The sequence below is a fragment of the Leucopleurus acutus genome (assembly GCF_964270905.1).
Source record: "Leucopleurus acutus genome assembly, chromosome: 7".
NCBI lineage: Eukaryota > Metazoa > Chordata > Mammalia > Artiodactyla > Delphinidae > Leucopleurus > Leucopleurus acutus.
In genome coordinates, this window is record NC_139150.1 from 26,445,309 (window position 1) to 26,460,652 (window position 15,344).

At 40.9% G+C, this 15,344-nt stretch overlaps 1 long non-coding RNA gene across 1 annotated transcript in view; it reads left to right on the top strand.

Annotated features, from left to right (window-relative positions):
* Positions 1-15,344, top strand: part of LOC309963653 — a 143,815-nt gene that overhangs the window by 120,324 nt on the left and 8,147 nt on the right. Inside the window, exons 11-12 of the long non-coding RNA XR_014326304.1 lie at positions 3,870-3,992; positions 6,302-6,579. This is a non-coding gene — a long non-coding RNA (uncharacterized lncRNA). The remainder of the gene's footprint in view (positions 1-3,869; positions 3,993-6,301; positions 6,580-15,344) is intronic.

Consider the following 15,344-nt stretch of genomic DNA (forward strand, 5'->3'; position numbering starts at 1 on the left):
ATTTTAGGAGCACATTGAGTGATTAGCTTGGGTAACAGTAACATCGCATTACCTTGCACAGGCTGGAAATGTCTTTCAATAAGGAGGCAACACGGAGGCCATGTGATACAATCCCGTAGACAGAGCCAAGTGGAATACATCAAAGAGAGCCTTGATGCAGATGTTTCATGCAGAAGAAAATTAGGTCAGAGACCACTTCAATTTCAGCTTCTGCCAGCCTCGTTTGAGAGCTTCCAGTGAATTCGTAATGAATAGCTTCTAGGGCACTTTTCTCTCACTCAGTCACAGGCTGCCACAGCCAGATGAGCGTTCCATGTGGAATCTTCTCTCATTATTTAAAACTGCTACTTTGTGTTCTGAAATTCCAGAACCCTTCCAATGCACCACCACTCTGGCCTGAAACAAAAAGACTTGGAAAAGACAGACAATAATCTGTATCATATCCTCTCTCTCTCTCTCCTATGCATCATACACATACATGTTTTTTAATACATCCCAAGCCCCTTTTTCATCTGTCTGTGCAGGTACATAAACCTTTGCTGAGGAATATTGGCGATGTCAGGCTTTTTTAAATCTTATTCAACTTTGAAGAAGCTGAGTGGCCTATAGATGACCAAAATGCTTTGTCGGCTTCTTGCAGGGAGCGTGCATGCGTGAGTGAGTGCGGCATGCATGTATAAGGAAAAAAAAAAAAGCTTTTCTCTGAAAAGAGCACAGAAGGGCAGTGTGACCTCCATGAAAGTGAATGATGCATCTTTTCCCAGCCCACCCTCAGCCCCATCGCACATGTTATTTATTATATTGGAGGGTGAGATTCTAGAGCACCCTGGGATCTCCCTGTTTCAGATGCTTTTTCTGCCTACCCTTTGCAGGGTTCACACTGACAAATCCTTGCTGATTGGACTGGGGGGTGTGTGGAGGGATGACTTCAATTCATGGCAGGAGAAGAATCATTAGATTCTGAATGCATTTAGAAGAGGGGCAGAGAGACAGACACGGAGGATCACAGAGGCTGCTCAAAGCTGGTGACGCTCCCATTTCCCATGGGAAAGGAAAGGAAGTGGCGGCCACCGCTCCAGCTCCCCATGACACAATTGCTTTGTCTTTGCAACCTCCAAAGCACCAGGGCATTCATTCAGGGTTTTTCTCAATTCTAGGGTTTGCACAGCGGTGGCAGAAAGCCTCGGAAAAGCCCTCAAAGGTCTGCTTCTGCTCCAGTCAAGGATGGAAAGGCACCAGGAAGATGTTGCCTCTCTGGTCCTGTCATTTAAAATGCTTTCTCTGCCTTAAAAAGACACTAGTCTTTCTGCCATGCTTCCCCAACTTGGTCTCCTCCCTGCCAGCGCTGTCCTGTGATCTCTTTCTTTCGATTTCACAGAGATGCACACACACACACGCACACGCACACGCACAAGCGCTCACATAGATACATGCTTACACTCACACTCAGTTAAAATTTCTGAGGAGGACAGAAGTGCAGCGGAGGCAGTTACAGTGAAATAAAACGATGACCTGATGGAAAAGGAGAACTAGTTTAAGCTCCATCTATGTGTGAACTTGGACCAGCAGCTCTCTCCTCTGGGCTCAGGGTCCCTATCCGGAAAATGTGGGTACCGATCCCTACATCCCTCACAGCTTTGATGCTGACGCAGTAAATGATCTTTCTCATGTGTTATAAGCAATAGACATCATCTGGAAATGTTTGGCTGTGGTTGTAGCCCCAGATCTACCTACTGAGATGCTAACAAAGACCTATGATGCTCATAGACTAGCAGCAAGGAATATGGGCTTGGTCATGCAGCAGTGAGACAGCGTGATTCCTTCCAGACACACTGCAATGGGGCAGCTCAACACAGCAGAAATAACATTGCCTTTGGAATCAGCTAGACTTGAGTTGGAATTTCGGCTCTGTCACTTCCTGGCTGTGTGACCGCAGGCGAGTCACTTAGGTTCTCTGATCCTGAGTTTCTTCCACAGTAATACTGGGATGATACTCACTATGAAAGGTTGTTACAAGATTAACTGAAATATATGTGCCTGATACATGGTAGGTACTCAGCAAATATTAGTGTTATTTTTATTATTGCTATTAAAATTAATAATGGAGACATTCATGCATATATGCAGAAATGGTACGTATGACTTAATGTAGTCAAAAATTAACACTTTATTTGAATTGATTTTTCTTGCTCCGTGTGGAGAATCTAGACACATGTATAGACACGCACAACATACCACATGTGTGCACGCATGAATACACACATATGAAATTCAGTTTATAAAGGCAGTAGCAACCATTAGTTATTTCAAATGCTTATTAGAGATTTTGGCAAATAAGTGCTCAGTAAGTGCTAATTACATTTATTTTTATTTACAACAATATCTTTTGGTGTGAGTTCCCAACTTATCATGTACCCCTTGCCCATTCTCTTCTCTGAAAAGGCCTCTTCTTAAGAGGCAACTTGGTGCAGAGAAAATCTGTGTAAGTAGGAGTCAAGAGCCATCAGTATGATGCTGAGTTCTTGATCACAAAACCGTAGCACTTCAGAGCTTGGCAGGTGAGAAACTGAAACACGAAGAGATTACGTGACTTGACCAAGGTCATAGAGGAACCTCAGTTCTCATGGAGTCCTCCCCTATGTCCTTCAGCGTCATAAGGTTCAACGGAGGCCCTGAGCATGAAGATGCTTGGCAGCAGTCAGGTGCTTTCCACCTGCCAGTGCCCACTTCCCCAGCATCTGCCAGCCTTCCTACCGCAGCCCTGGCAGAAGGCCATCATCACTGCAGTGACTGCAGAGCTGTCTGCCACCAGTGGCACCACCGTCCGACAGAGCACTGCCTGCCCAGAACTGGATTTTGTCCCTGTCAAGTTATGGGCCATGGAAGACAGCACAGCCTTGGGAAGGATGTCCGTGGCCCAGCACGCTGAGCAGCCTGGGCCAGTACCAAGACTGAGAGTCAAATATTGGTCTGCCGGGCTCTGGCTCTGTGTGCTGGTATGTGACCGTGGGCATTTCCAGAAGCTAGAGAGGCCAAATCAGGGGAAGAGAAACATCCATTTGTTCTGTTCTACACCTATTCATTCGCTCACTTGCTTACTCATTTTCCCATTCATTCATTTAGTTATTCTTTATTGAAACAAGGCTTCTACGATTTCACTATTTAGTGAAAGAGATTACATGGATAGAGATACAAACCAATTACAATACAATATGGCGAGTGTTATAATAGCGAAATACTGTGGCCGCACAGGAGAGGGAGGCGTTCAGTTTTCCTGCTTTACAAACACTAGTGGAAGTAGAGATTGTGTAATAATCAGGGTTGGATCCTAGAAATAAAACAGCTGATAAATAAATGTCTATATACACACATTTGTACAGACACACACACATATGCATTATACATATCCTATATTCGTAGAGATTTGGCCTTATACGATTGTGGGAGTTGGTTTAACCGTCTATACATGGCTGTTGTCTGTACCAGGGTTTGGGAAACTTTTTCTGCCAGATAGTAAATACTTTAAGCTTTGCAAGATATATGGTCTCTGTAGCAACTACTCAGCTCTGCCAGTGAAACACAGAAGTAGCCCTTAACAATTCATAAACAAATAGGCATAGCTATGTTCCAATAAAACTTTACATGCATAAACAAGACAGGGGCCGGATGTGTCCTGTGGGCCATAGTTTGCCAATCCCTGGTCTTTGAGACTGGGTATGGAGGCCAGAGTCAGTAGGATGGACACTGGGGAAGGAAGATGGACGTGAAGGGGAGGAGAGCAGTGCAAACTGGAGCCGATTGACCTGGGACTTGTGTCAGTCTCTCATTGCCTTCAAGTCTTCAGCTTCAGTGATGTATGTGTCTTGCAGGAGAAGTGGTGCCTTTCCTCCTGGAGCTAAACCTACACGTGACCCAGGAATTGGAAAAACTGATAGAAGGTTCACTGGGAACTGGAGTTGCTGCTGGTTTGGCTGCTGCCCCATGACAACAAGGTAAGTCAGCAGATAAATAAAAATAGTGCCTGGTGCTCTTAAGTTGGTTGACCTTCTGAGTGTAAAATGCATATAGCTTCTGCTTCAAGTCAACCGTCCAAAACTCATGCAAAATGACACTTAGGACCCACTCTAACTTGGAACAATGTAGGGAAGGAAATTCCGCCACATCATTCTTGTCTAGCTAAGTGATTCAATCAAGTCCACACAGATGAGAACATTTCAGAAGAGTTAACACTGAAAGCGGATGTTAAGCATGGGTGAGGATTTTCCAGGCAGAGGGTATCTGCAGAATCCTCAGACAGTGTGTTTTGTGAGTGATCCGTTTTAAAGTGACCCCAACACAGAGCTCAAAAGGGAAAAGAAACAACCTGTTTTTTGCCTGCTAAACATTTGAAAAATTTATTTTCCTAATTTTTCACTGATTAACCATTTCCATCAGAATCCAGATATGAGCAGTAAATGCTCACAGACTTGACTCAAGTCCCCACCCCCAGCTCCCGCATCCCTTGCAGAATGAGGATCAGTCTGCCTGGCCATCCCCAGCAGGCAAACCCACTCCTGGGACAAGGTGGCTGATCTGTCCATGGAGCTCTGGGCATCTAATGAGAATATTCACATTTAGCAATGGTTTAGCAGACAATTCCCATAAAGCTCTATTTCGAGTCACAGCACTGAATGTTTCCCCCTTTTTTAGTAACTTGTTCTTTCTTCCTGTGTTTTGTCTTCATTAATGCTGTCAGATTTTACTAGATGTTCTAGAACCAAGAGTTATATTTAATGCCTTCTTCTTTCCAGTTCTTTCACTATATTGACATTACCTCCACAATACTTCTGGTCACCATCCACTCATCCATTCTCTACCCATATGTCCATCCTTCCATCTGACTTTGCATTTATTTGTCCATCCATTCATCTCCTTTTCTTTTTGGGTTACCATCCCATTTCAGTCTTCTATCATCTTTTGCTTACATGATTATAAGATCCAGTATATTTATTTTACTGAAAGGCTGAGTGAATGAATAGGATGTAGAGCAACATAGGCTTAGATTTGAATTTGTGTCTGTCCTTTACTAACTGTACAACCTTAAGCACGTAATTGAAACTAAGTCTTACTATTCATGTCTCAGGGTTGTTGTAAGCGTTAATTGAGATAAGGTGTATGTAGTAGGTGATAGAATACCAGGCACATAAGAGGTACACAGTAAGTATTATTTTACCCCCTTCTCCCTATTTCTGCCACTACCTTCTACCTTTTTTCAGATATCTTCTTCATAAATGCAACCAATTGTTACCTAGCATCCCAGCCTTTGCTGAAGCCATACTGCTTTCTAAAACTGTATCCTCAATTCCTAACTTACTATTGAGATTCACCACTATTTGTCTCTGGGTCTTTGATCATGGAAACTCTTCTCATCAAATTATCCATTGTCTTATTTTTTTCTTTGTAAGAAATTTATCTGATTTCCTGGATCTACCCATTCCCCAGATAAAATGCTACCTCTTCCCATAACCCTTCCAGAATCCCCCAAATTTAAACTTTTGCTTCCCCTGCATTATTATAAGACTTTATTTGATGGGAAGGGGAAAGGGAACTGCGTTTTTGAGCACTCTATTGAGTGTTGATACTTGCATCATATATTTTTTACAACCTTATAAAGTAGTTATTATCTTCATTTTTTAGCAGAACTTTCCCAAGGTCATTCAGCTAGTGAGGACCAGAGCAAAAATTCCAACCCACATCTATCTGATTCCAGATGTCCTTTTCATTTCACTCTGCCTTGCCTTCCATTTTCTACACAATAATAGTGATAATTACATTTTGACATCTATGAAATATTAAAAAATAAAAAACATGATTGGTTCCATTAATGAATTATATTAAAGGATAGGGGTAGTATTTTATTTTTTCTTATATCACCTTAAGTGTTCTGGTTTAACAATTTAAACATACCATTAAGGATGTGGTAAATGTTCAATTAAATAACCTTCAATGAGCATATAGAACTTCCACTAGAATTCTTACTCTTGGGAGGTTTTTCCCCAATTTCAAATGTGGTAAATGACCAAAAATCCTTTAGCCATCATATTCTCAGGGTATGGTCAATTTCAGCTTTCTTTATTTTTAGTAAGGATGTCTAAAACAAAGAGAAAATTATGATTATTTTTATTTGGTTAAGTTCTTATCACAATGGGGTATTTTGTGAAAATCCTTGGGCGATCCCTGCAGCCAGCAGGCAGCCAGCCCACTTGTTTATCTCTCCGTGGCATTAGTAACCCTGTAAAAGTTAAACTTGTTTTATTTATAGGTTGGAAGAGACTTCACCCATGAGGAGTACTGCATAAATAGACTTTCGCCATCATTCTCCAAAGAGGTTGGGAAGGAACCACTCATGAGGAAAGCCTGGAGGGGACAAATTGTCAGAATGAAGTATGGTCCTTTGTTCAGAATCAGAAGAGTTACCCACTCGAATCATAAAATACCAGACGAAGCTCACTTCACTAAACATGGGTGAGCAAATGGAAAGAAGAAAGCCATGGTGACAGTGAAAATGCCCAAGATGTAGTCTCTCCAGCTTAAATGAAGGCAAGTTCATTTGGGATCCCAGAGGTTATACTTTTGCCAAAGCATGCTTTGAGTTAGCACAGAAAAGAGTTAGAGCTTTATTCTTTCTTCCTTTTTTTTTTAATAGAATGAGATTGATTGGGCAATGTAGAATAACCTGCCTGTGTTTATGTCTAGTTATTTGTCCTTGAGTGTAGGAAGAGCAACTCAAAGTTATTTAATTAGGGGACTGTAAAGGCCAACCCGTCATTAAATATATTATGAATTGAATCAACATCAGTTAAATAATCATGTTATATCTTAAGTCTGCCAACTCTTTGGAGAGGAATGAGATAGTTATGCTCTTTGATAAACCCCCAAAGTCTGTGCTGTCCTCATAAAAGGAGATGCTGCTGATTCACCATGAGCTCTGAGATCTTTTCCAAGAGAAAGAAGGGGTTTTTGTTGCACAGTCCACATGAGCTTGCCTGGTGCCCCTGCTGATTAATGGCATTTATTCCCCAGAGAGCTGCCTGAGGCTGAAGGCAGAGATATGACATTGAGACAGAGCTAACCTAACTGGCTCTTATGGGGACCAATCTCATGCCTGACTCTTCACTACAGTGTTCTAAGCATTTCAGTTAACTGGGTGTGTCTCCCCTTCCAAATAAGTCTCAGCCAGTCCATAAAGGGGAAGATGGCATTCTCAGATATCAGGTTTCAGGCACTGTACCTTTAGGATGAGTGGAGGTTTGCTTTCAAAGCTGGGTGTGGGACCTTCTAAAGAGAAGCCCTGCATGGTCATAAACTATTCATGTAACTTATCATGTTTCTAGTACTAGCTACTTTCTAGTTCCCTTCCCTTGTCTCATCACCACCTGTCTCATCTTGACAACTCTGATCTCAGATCTGCCTTCCATTTATTTTTATTATATTCACCCTCTCATCCTGGAAATGACACCCAGTCTTGTCGATTTGATACCTGACCTTGACTTACCCTGACTCCACTTTCCCTACTTGTACTAGAGGTGGGTGTTGGTATCAGACACATTTGTCAGTATCTCTTCTTGATTCCATCCCCTGCCCCATTTTTGGCTTTGCTCTTTTTATGAAAACACCGGTAACTCCCAGACATCTCACTCCATGGTGCAAAGCCAAAGGCAGGACAGGGGACCGAAAAGGCTCCCACAGATGAAGTCTGAAGTGTTGTACGCCTGAGGGAACATACTCCATCATCCTTGCACCCAAGCCACAAAAGGGGTAGTGCAGTTTCATATATCCAGAGAACTCTTAATTAAAGAGGTAGTTGCACCTTCAGACTGTACCTCAATGTGTCTGTGTCTTGCGAAAAACCAACTGTGTCATTGTGCATCACCCAATGTGATACAATAGAATATCAAGTGTTTTGGAGTCAGGCAGACTTGGGTTTGAATCCCAATTCTACTCTTTGCTCACTGTGTCCTCTCAATTAAGCATCTTAACGTCTCCAAGCCTCAGTGTTTTCATCTATAAAGTGAGAATACCTACTTTATACTGTCATTGTGAGAAATTAAAGAGGTAGTGTACATAAAATACAGAATGTTGCATATGGTGTTTAATAAGTAGGGTTTATTATTTTTTTTATTATAGCCGTGATAAGGTCCTAATGCCTAAATTCTGGCAAGAATGGAGAAATTCTTAAATATTCAGGCAGCTCATTTACTGATAGATGGGCCACAGGTTTCTTCAGGCGCTAGGCTGGTTGTTCAGTGTTGTAAGTCACCAGCTGGCTTCCTGCCTGAACTTTTAATCTTGTCCCCATCTCAATTTAAAGAGGGTGAGAAAGCAGAGACATCAATCGTTTCCTTGTCAAGGACAACAGCCCCTTCCTTCTTCCTTAGTTCTCTCCTGGGGCCCCATCCACCCAGTGCCAAGGGAGGGCGCTGCCGCTGAATACAAATCACCACGTGGTGGGGAGGCTTTGTGCCTCCATGGGAGCCTGGAGCAACTTCACTGTCTCTGTGTAAGGCTGTGATGAGTCCCATCCAGTCCTCCCACTCCTGGGGTTAAGCACCCCACCGTGTTCCACAGTCTCCCTGGGTAGTGATGTAACCACAAGCATGGCAGTTACCCAAGGTACTGGGACACAGACTTTATTGATTTGTTCTTCTAATGCATTAGGAGGAAACAGGAAACCTCAGGAAGGTCACAAACGACAATTGTGCATTGACTGGCACAGACATTGACTTCATTCAGGAAAGAACAACTCAAGTGGCCTTGCTATCAGAGAGGAAAGGAGACCATAGATGCATGACTCAAAAATGAAGACGATAAGCATGGGCTGGATCCAAAGGAATCAGAAAGAACTGAAGCATGTAATGCTCAAGCTCCAACTTGAGGGAAAGTCTTTGTTCATTGACTGGCAAGGCCAGATACCCAGTCAATGTTGCTTAACAGTGGGATGAAGAAATAAACCAGGCAAGAGTGATCCCCTTAGGTCTTTGCCCTATTAAGTCCCTAAGCAGCTCTCTAGTGTTCTGCTACTTGATCCTGTGGTTACATGTCCTTCCATCCCACCTTCATGATCTTGAAAGCTGAGCACTTCAGACAGCTTCCCATGCATCCTCGCTCTTCTCCCTAGCTTGCTCCCCTCCATGATCCACCTTGGAATCATTAATCATTAAAAACTCACAGCATGATTGAAATCACCCTAGACTTTCTGCACCCTCTTTCTTTTTCAGACCTGTGTTCTGAACGTTTGGGGTCTGTCTCCCGTATGTCTAGGCCAGCCTTGTCTTCCCTGATGATTGGAAGAGTTGAAATCTTCCTCTGAGCGTTCTGATTATTTCAATGTTATCAACAAATTCTTGTTTGCTGGTGAGAAATTATTCCAAAATGTGAACTCCCCATGTTAGTCCTTTATCTTCTAAGAAATGAAACCTTCTACAAAATCAAGCCTTTCCAGATGTTCGGCCTTTAATCATTTCAGGAGATTCTGGATAGGATGCTAAGGTCCCTTCTAATCCCATGAGTTTAGATAACTAAAGCCAAATCATTGGTCCAAGACTCGATGGAATATTTACATTTTTCTAGAAACATTTCCATATTGATTACTAGAAATGGAAAAGTGACAGAGTACCAAGGAGAGATGGGCCTTCAGAATGTACTTTTGTTTAGGCTGTTGTGGGCTCTGTATTGACATTTAGTCTCTAATCCTGATTTGAGCAGCCGTATGAAATACCATCTTGGCATTGGGAGAAGCAACAGAGAAGTGGTATCTCTAACAAACAACATTATGCTAGAGTTTACTCATAATCAGTGTGGAGACTGAGTAAGGAGAGCCCAAGGCTTCTGTGGAGGTCAGATTCTAGCAAAGGGATATTGCTTGTCCCAACTCTGCCAGTCACTCTCTCTGTATCTTAGGTACAAGACATAAATTTTGTGGGCCACAGTAGACTCATGTTTCAAAGGGATTTCTAATAAATTAATTTGGAGTTGCTTTGAAGATTAAATGAGACAGTGGATTGTAAATAGCTTAGCACATAGTAAATGTTCAATAAACATGTGTTTTTTCCCTAAGGGTCCATAAGATGTCTAGTCAGTGGAATGTAGTTTCACTCTTAGGATTAAACAGCTAATGTTTATTAACCACTAACTATATGCAAGGTAATGTGACAAACAATTTGAAAGTAATATTTTATTTACCTAGATACAAGTTATGTACTTATTTTTCAAATAACGAAAATCAGGCTCAGAGGGATTAAATGACTTTCCTTACATTATACAGCTAATCACTAATAAACCAAGATTCACATCTTAAACTTTCTCAGTTCAGAACCCATTCTCTCAATCTTTGTTTCTCTCCTTACTTTGTTGTAAGGACATTTTAGAATGAGAAATCAGTGGTATGACTTTAATAAGCTAAAAAAGAAAAAAAAAATCCAGTGAACTGTAGAGTCCCTGGGGAAATAGAGGCTGGAGAGTAGAGGTGGAAAAGCACTAAAATAATAGATTCCAGTATCGATCTAGTGAGCTGGGCTAAGGAGAAGGAAATTAGTAGGATTTGTAAAGTTGTTATTAGTATTTGCCAAAGATGTTTGCCATCTCCCATGGTCTTCTTGGAAATGTTGCCTTTTGAATATATTTCTGGCAAACAAGATCACAAAAAAAACACCCCCATTCTTCTTTCCTTCTTACTCAATCTTTTCAGCATTGGGTGCCATATTAGGTACTGAGAGTACAGAGATATGGAAAATGGGGCAAGATTTTCTTTTTTTAACATCTTTATTGGAGTAAAATTGCTTTATAATATTGTGTTAGGTTCTGCTGTATAACAAAGTGAATCAGCTATATGGATACATATATCCCCATATCCCCTCCCTCTTGCATCTCCCTCCAAACCTCCCTATCCCACCCCTCTAGGTGGTCACAAAAAACCGAACTCAACTCCCTGTGTGATACAGCTGCTTCCCACTAGCTATCTATTTTACATTTGGTAGTGTACATTTGTCAGTGCTACTCTTTCACTTCATCCCAGGTTACCCTTCCTCCTCCCCATGTCCTCAAGTCCATTCTCTACATATGCATCTTTATTCCTGTCCTGCCACTAGGTTGATCAGAACCTTTTTTTTTTTTCATATATATGTGTTAGCATATTTCTGACTTACTTCACTCTGTATGACAGACTCTAGGTCCATCCGCCTCACTACAAATAACTCAGTTCCGTTTCTTTTTATGACTGAGTAATATTCCATTGTATATATATGCCACACCTTCTTTATCCATTCATCTGTTGACGGACACTTAGGTTGCTTCGATGTCCTGGCTATTGTAAATAGTACTTCAATGAACACTGTGGTACATGACTCTTTTTGAATTATGGTTTTCTCAGGGTATATGCCCAGTAATGGGATTGCTGGGTCATATGTTAGTTCTATTTTTAGTTTTTGAGGAACCTCCATACTGTTCTCCATAGTGGCTGTATCAATTTACATTCCCACCAACAGTGCAAGAGAGTTCCCTTTTCTCCACACCCTCTTCAGCATTTATTGTTTCTAGATTTTTTTGATGATGGCCATTCTGACTGGTGTGAGGTGATACCTCACTGTAGTTTTGATTTGCATTTCTCTGATGATTAGTGTTGTTAAGCATCCTTTCAAGTGTTTGTTGGCAGTCTGTATATCTTCTTTGGAGAAATGTCTATTTAGGTCTTCTGCCAATTTTTGGATTGGATTGTTTGCTTTTTTGATATTGAGCTGCATGTGCTGCTGCTTGTATATTTTGGAGACTAATCCTTTGTCAGCTGCTTCGTTTGCAAATATTTTCTCCCATTTTGAGGGTTGTCTTTTCATCTTGCGTATAGTTTCCTTTGCTGTGCAAAAGCTTTTAAGTTTCATTAGGTCCCAATTGTTTATTTTTGTTTTTATTTCCATTTCTCTAGGAGGTGAGTCAAAAAGGATCTAGCTGTGATTTATGTCAAAGAGTGTCCTGCCTGTGTTTTCGTCTAAGAGTTTTATAAAGTGTCTGGCCTTACATTTAGGTCTTTAATCCATTTTGAGTTTGTATGATGTTAGCAAGTGTTCTAATTTCATTCTTTTACAGGTAGCTGACCTGTTTTCCCAGCACCACTTATTGAAGAGGCTGTCTGTTCTCCATTGTATATTCTTGCCTCCTTTATCAAAGATAAGGTGACCATATGTGCGTGGGTTTATCTCTGGGCTTTCTATCCTGTTCCATTGATCTATATTTCTGTTTTTCTGCCAGTACCATACTGTCTTGATTACTGTAGCTTTGTAGTATAGTCTAAAGTCAGGGAGCCTGATTCCTCCAGCTCTGTTTTTCCTTCTCAAGATTGTTTGGCTATGTGGGGTCTTTTGTTTTTCCATACAATTTGTGAAAATTTTTGTTCTAGTTCAGTGAAAAATGCCATTGGTAGTTTGATAGGGATTTCATTGAATCTGTAGATTGCTTTGGGTAGTAGAGTCATATTCACATTGTTGATTCTTCAAATCTGAGAACATGATATATCTCTCCATCTGTTTGTATCATCTTTAATTTCTTTCATCAGTGTCTTATAGTTTTCTGCATACAGGTCTTTTGTCTCCTTAGGTAGGTTTTATCCTAGGTATTTTATTCTTTTTTTGCAATGGTAAATGGAAGTGTTTTCTTGATTTATCTTTCAGATTTTTCATCATTAGTGTATAGGAAAGCAAGAGATTTCTGTGCATCAATTTTGTATCCTGCTACTTTACCAAATTCACTGATTAGCTCCAGTAGTTTTCTGGTAGCATCTTTAGGATTATCTATGTATAGTATCGTGTCATCTACAAACAGTGACAGATTTACTTCCTTTCTGATTTGTATGCCTTTTATTTCTTTTTCTTCTCTGCTGTGGCTAAAACTTCCAAAACTATGTTGAATAACAGTGGTGAGAGTGGGCATCCTTGTCTTGTTCCTGATTTTAGAGGAAATGCTTTCAGTTTTTCACCATTGAGAACGATGTTGGCTGTGGGTTTGTCATATATGGCCTTTATTACGTTGAGGTAAGTTCCCTCTATCCCTACTTTCTGGAGAGTTTTTATCGTAAATCGCTATTGAAATTTGTCAAAAGCTTTCTCTGCTTCTATTGAGATTATCATATGGTTTTTTTTTTGTTTTTTTTTTTTTTGCGGTACATGGGCCTCTAACTGTTGTGGCCTCTCCTGTTGCGGAGTACAGGCTCCGGATGCGCAGGCTCAGTGGCCATGGCTCACAGGCCTAGCCGCTCCGCAGCATGTGGGATCTTCCCAGACCGGGGCACAAACCCATGTCACCTGCATCGGCAGGCGGACTCTCAACCACTGCACTACCAGGGAAGCCCTATTGTATGGTTTTTATACTTCAGTTTGTTAGTATGGTTTATCACATTGATTGATTTGTGTATATTGAAGAAACCTTGCATTCCTGGGATAAACCCCACTTGATCGTGGTGTATGATCCTTTTAATGTGCTGTTGGATTCTGTGTGCTAGTATTTTGTGGATGATTTTTGCATCTATGTTCATCAGTGATATTGGCCTGTAATTTTCTTTCTTTGTGACATCTTTGTCTGGTTTTGGTATGGGTAATGGTGGCCTCGTAGAATGAGTTTGGGAGTGTTCCTCCCTCTGCTACGTTTCGGAAGAGTTTGAGAAGGTTAGGTGTTAGCTCTTTTCTAAATGTTTGATAGAATTCGCCTGTGCAGCCATCTGGTCCTGGGCTTTTGTTTGTTGGAAGACTTTTTTTTTTTTTTTTTGCGGTACGTGGGCCTCTCACTGCTGTGGCCTCTCCCGTCGCGGAGCACAGGCTCCGGACGCGCAGGCCCAGCGGCCATGGCTCACGGGCCCAGCCGCTCCGCGGCACGTGGGATCTTCCCAGACCGGGGCACGAACCCGTGTCCCCTGCATCGGCAGGCGGACTCTCAACCACTGCGCCACCAGGGAAGCCCTGTTGGAAGATTTTTAATCACAGTTTCAATTTCAGTGCTTGTGATTGGTCTGTTCATATTTTCTATTTCTTCCTGGTTCAGTCTCGGAAGGTTGTGCTTTTCTAGGAATTTGCCCATTTCTTCCAGGTTGTCCACTTTATTGGTATATAGTTGCTTATAGTAATCCCTCATGATTCTTTGTATTTCTGCAGTGTCAGTTGTTACTTCTCCTTTTTCATTCCTAATTCTGTTGATTTGAGTCTTCTCCCTTTCTTTCTTGATGAGTCTAATGGTTTTTCAATTTTGTTTATCTTCTCAAAGAACCAGATTTTAGTTTTATTGATCTTTGCTACTGTTTCCTTCATTTCTTTTTCATTTATTTCGAATCTGATCTTTATGATTTCTTTCCTTCTGCTAATTTTGGGGGTTTTTTTGTTCTTCTTTCTCTAATTGCTTTAGGTGTAAGGTTAGGTTGTTTATTTGAGATTTTTCTTGTTTCTTGAGGTAGGATTGTTTCGTTAGAAACTTCCCTTTTAGAACTGCTTTTGCTGCATCCCATAGGTTTTGGGTCATCGTGTTTTCATTGTCATTTGTTTCTAGTTATTTTTTTATTTCCTCAGTGATCTCTTGGTTATTTAGCAGTGTATTGTTTACGCTCCATGTGTTTGTATTTTTTACAGTTATTCTTCCTGTAATTGATATCTAGTCTCATAGCATTGTGGTTGGAAAAGATACTTGATACGATTTCAGTTTTCTTAAATTTCCAAGGCTTGATTTGTGACCCAAGACATGATCTATCCTGGAGAATGTTCCATGAGCACTTGAGAAGGGAGTGTATTCCTTTGTTTTGGATGGAATGTCCTATAAATATCAATTAAGTCCTTCTTGTTTAATGTGTCATTTAAAGCTCGTGTTTCCTTATTTATTTTCATTTTGGATGATCTGTCCATTGGTGAAAGTGGGGTGTTAAAGTCCCCTACTATGATGGTGTTACTGTTGATTTTCCCTTTTATGGCTGTTAGCATTTGCCTTATGTATTGAGGTGCTCCTATGTTGCGTGCATAAATATTTACAATTGTTACATCTTCTTCTTGGATTGATCCCTTGATCATTATGTAGTATCCTTCTTTGTCTCTTATAATAGACTTTATTTAAAAGTCTATTTTATCTGATACAAGTATTGCTACTCCAGCTTTCTTTTGATTTCCATTTGCTTGGAATATCTTTTTCCATCCCCTCACTTTCAATCTGTATGTGTCCCTAGGTCTGAAGTGGGTCTCTTGTAGACAGCATATATACGGGTCTCGTTTTGGTATCCATTCAACCAGTCTGTGTCTTTTGGTTGGAGCATTTAACTTTACATTTAAGGTAATTATTGATAAGTA